The following is a 4,840-nucleotide window of genomic DNA, read 5'->3' as shown; positions in this document are numbered from 1 at the left end:
TTTTTCTTTGGAAAACTTTACTTCACTACATTCCAAAGCATAATGTCTTACTTTTTACTGCACTTCATTTCATAAATAAAAGTTGTTTGTTTTACCTTTAATACTTTAGAATATTAAAAATGTAGTATTTTCTTGTACTCAAGTAAATCTTTGAATTACTTTTACTTGAGTAAAAGTAAGAAAGTAATATATTTCTAATGTAATTAAGTATTAAATTATATTTAATATGAAACGTAGTGCAGTAAAAACTGCAATATTATGCTTTGGAATGTTGTGAAGTAAAGTTTTCTAAAGAAAAACAATGATAAAGTACAGACATCTGAAAAGTACTTTTACAGCAGAGTAAAGATACTTCACTACTGTCTGCCTCTGCCTATATGCTTTTCAAGGATATAATCACATACATTGAAATATACATGGATTTAGTCACACACAAGTGCCACTATATCCATGTGCATATCAATGTTTGTGGCTATATCCATGAAAACCATATATGAACATAGTTCATGTGTTTTGCATTCATTGCAATTAATTTATCATGTTTCTGCAAATGTTTTCCTTATCTTCAAGGACTTAAAAAGCTTGCTTAGTGAGACTGGTGTGACTACAGTGGATGTGATGGGATCTCTACTCTGAATTGCTCTTTGTCTGACAGATTTGGAAAAGTCAGTGTCTGCCACTGGTTTTGGATCAATCTAAAACAAAGTGGGATTATACACTGACTAATCTGCAAGTATCTACTTTTATCTAAAACCAACAACACGTGATTAATTAGAATTTAATATTACTTAGATAAAAAAGACACGTTAGCCAACATTGAATTGCATGCACCTTCTTGTTTATTCGTGACCACACACAGGGCTCTGATGTCACAGATGGAGCATTCAAACCCTCTCTCACACACTGTTCCACCGCAACAAGGATCGCAGCAACATGGCTACACACTTCACCTAATCTATCCACAAACATTTGAAAACGTATGGAATAATTATGCAATAAGTTATGACGGAACACAACAATTAATTTAATAGAATTTAGTTAGCAATGTCATTTATTATTAGCATAGACATACAGACTTACCCAGCCATGCAGGTGCAATGCCCACTAATAACCTCCCCGGTCACCTTAGCAACGAACCAAGCAGAGTACGTTTTTGACAACGTTTGACTTGCTCCAACCTTGCCAAACACAAGATAAACGTCGTCCACATCGTATGAACAAATGCTTCCAACTTTTCCGCTAAGGAAGTAATTGTAGGCATCCAGACTACGATATGCCTTTACCGCTTCTCTTGTGTAGATGCACTCGGTCTCAAGCAGATAATGATACACGTCTGGATACGTTATTTCAGGTAAACGTTTAACGTTCTGAGTGAAAAGTTGTCGCCTCAATGTCTGATTTAAGGGGTCCAGTAATTCAACGTTATCGTGTATTCTTAGTTTTTGTAAATATCTTAACTGTTCTGTTTTAGTTAGACTTAAAAAGTATGTGCTAGTCATTTTGTTTTGACAGGTCTAGGATTTAAAAATGGCGCCACCGGAAATGCTTTAGGACCAGACATGCGCAGTAACGTCGCAACGCGTTTGTTATTGTTTACTTCCTTGAAATGGTCTATAAATAGATGCTGAAGCTGTGGCTGAGATTGCTGAGGTGGGCGCTTCGGATTCTAGAGAGCATTTGATTGGTCAGAAGATCTGATGAGAAGTACGAGGTGATGTCAAAAAATGGTTGATCCGTTTTGGCGGAAGTGACGAACTGCAAGCTTTGAATGCTTATATCTATTAAATCCGAATTTTGTCACTGTTTTGGAGCACACTGGCTTATAGATAACTTTAAGACCAGTGTTGGGCTAGTTACTCAAAGAATGTAATATATTACTCAACACTAGTTACTCATTTCAAAAGTAATATTGTTACTTTACATATTACTTTCTGGCAACAGTAATTAGTTACACTACTAGTTACATTACCTTTTCTTCACGCCCCACAGAAGTTGTAACAGTGTATCTTCCACATAAAATTCTAGTGATTGATAGTGATATTCAAGTAAAAGTGTTCTAAAAGAAGAGTCAAAAAGATTTTTAACTATAGTCAGGGTTTAAATTGGGCCGGGGCCATCCGGGGCTGAGCCTGTATATAATGTATATGAGTCTATGTATATAATGCACATAGACTCAAGGGCTCGACATTAACGCAAAACAAGTAACCTGATTAAAACATCAGTAACCTAACATAACTAGGCAATCACCATAATGCAAATATTATTCAGATTATATTACATTTAGACTAGAGTAAATGGTGAATAGCAGATATAGCTACTGTATATAATGCATCTATTGACAGTATAAGGTCTATTATAACTAATGAGGCGAAGCTCACGCAGCCTCTCCAGGAGAAATCAAAACGTGCAACACAAAGAAACTCAGCATGCTGAGGTAAAAATTCAAAATTAAAAGTTTTTATATTTAAAATACAGTTAGTTAGGTAACATCACACAACATTTTCATCATTACGACTGTTTAATGGTTCAATAAACAGTTCAATAAGCAAGTACAATAATATTAGGTCACTTACATTTTAGGCGGAAACAACAAATCGGCAATCTCACAACAACCAGCCGATTCATTGCTGATTGATTGCGTGTTTTGAACGAATCGGTTGAGTCAAAGTTTCATTAGCCCATGCATAAACATCTGATGAATCAGCCGTTTGAATGAATCGTTTGAACGAACAACTCAATGACTCAATCATTAAACGCTCACTACTGGCACTCACTGGCGTTTTAATTTTGTATAAAAGTATCATTTCCACCATAATTTCTTGTTCGTATATTCAAAAAATATTTAAAACAATCTCATAACATTATTTAATCCAGTTGTGTTTTTTCAGTGTAAATTATTTAATTTGATAACTGTAAGGAAATTTCTTAATTTTAGCTCTTTTTCAGAGCGGGAATCGAATCTGAAGATTCAAAATCAACCTGATTAGAACTGATTCCATATTTGAATAGCTTACACTTCATCCACTATTCGTCCAGTGTCTAGTAGAATTTTAGTGTATCTTACCAATTCTATTTGTACTACTACGTGGCCAACGACAATAGTACAAGATTGGCATTTGTGTTATCTATGAGCAAGGTAACCAGATCTGGGCAAAGTTTAATTTTAAATACACTACCCAAGACAATGATTCTTATAATGAAACAGGATTTTATTGGCTATTCTAGATTACATTAAACTAAACTAATGAAAACACACACACAGGATGATGATTAACGGAGTTTGCATGAAGTCCCAAAAAGGTAAGATATTCGCTACAGTTCTTTAACTTGCAACCTGAGAGAATCACAAAGCAGAGATTTGTCTTATCTTTACTGCTTAAGATCAATTCAGCACCAGTTCAGCAAGAGATGAAGCTTTGTTTGTTTACTTGTGTTTTGGTGACAGCTGAGAGGGGTTTCCCTTGTTGGCTCGTCTCCAGCAGAGGGGAAAGCACCGCGTTGCTGATTGGTCGTTCGGCTGCTTGGTGATGAATGGGGTTTCCTTGTGACGCAGAGGCTTTGGCAGTTCTTCTGAAAGAGTCTGAGTTTGCAAGACAGGCTGTTGAAGATCTCTGGCAGTGACGACATTTCCACGAAATGTTTGAATTCTGGATGACCCGATCACTTGGTGTAGCGTGTGTGTGCAAATTAGAGCGCGATTAACACAAAGGCGAAAAGGCATTGATTCTGTTCGGACATTGGGTTTTTGATCAAGCTGCATAAGTCCGTCCCACAGATCGTTGTTCCAATCAGACATTGGCTGCAGGGCGGGGCCACGCCCCGCAAGGTTCTTCTTCATGCATAAATTAACATGATGCTTCAATTTATCACATGGGAACATCCTTGCCAGATTTTATTAATACTTCTATAAAGTTTCTCAATGCGAGTTTCGTACATATTTCCCACTTCACATTCATAACAAAGTTTTGCACATAAAATAAGCTTTCATTCAAGCTCAAATATCGGGTAGTTTGCATACACATTAATAATCTTATCTACTAAAAGGGGTTATAAAACATTGATTAAACTTGCACCGATTACAGGAAACACATCAAGCATATAGAAGACATAAAACATATTATTTGTGAATATAGTTGCCCTTTTATACTTTTAAATTATTGTCTTTTGAATTGTCTGTGTAAGTTCTATGTTCCTTTGTCTGTGACAGGAGAAATGTGCATTTTTCTGGAATGTAGAGAAAGGAGAACTATTTGAGACAATTGGCGCCTGAGCTGACCACGGTTCAGTTTTACGACTCGCACTTGAGAGGTTGAGAGGAGACTCCTTAGCTTCGGCTTAAGGAATGTGCTGTTCTGTTCAAAGGAGATCCTACACATTCCCCTTTTGCTTGGTGATGTTCCCGGTGCGAACATCGGACGTAATTTAGGGATAATTGGGTTAAGAACACTTGAGACGACGTAGGGGTGCATTGTTTAGGATCATCTAGAATTGTATAGTTTTGATTGCTCTAATTGTCAGAGGTTTGACGAGGCGGTAAACTCAGGTTTGTTGAGTTCTCAGGTTCAGGTTCTTGGTCAGTTTTATCATGTTCCCGGTGCGAACATCGGCGGGCACTGGAGCAAGAGGCAGAGAGAGAGAGAACAGGCACTCACAAGACACAAACAACATCTCCATCACCAACTGAATCCTGGTGCAAGGCTTACGTAATTTAGGGATAATTGGGTTAGGAACACTTGAGACGACGTAGGGGTGCATTGTTTAGGATCATCTAGAATTGTATAGTTTTGATTGCTCTAATTGTCAGAGGTTTGACGAGGCGGTAAACTCAGGTTTGTTGAGT

The sequence above is a fragment of the Sinocyclocheilus anshuiensis genome, unplaced genomic scaffold, assembly GCF_001515605.1.
Source record: "Sinocyclocheilus anshuiensis isolate Anshui unplaced genomic scaffold, SAMN03320099.WGS_v1.1 scaffold3099, whole genome shotgun sequence".
Lineage (NCBI taxonomy): Eukaryota > Metazoa > Chordata > Actinopteri > Cypriniformes > Cyprinidae > Sinocyclocheilus > Sinocyclocheilus anshuiensis.
The sequence above is the reverse complement of the archived record's forward strand: the minus strand, read 5'-3'. Positions refer to the sequence as shown.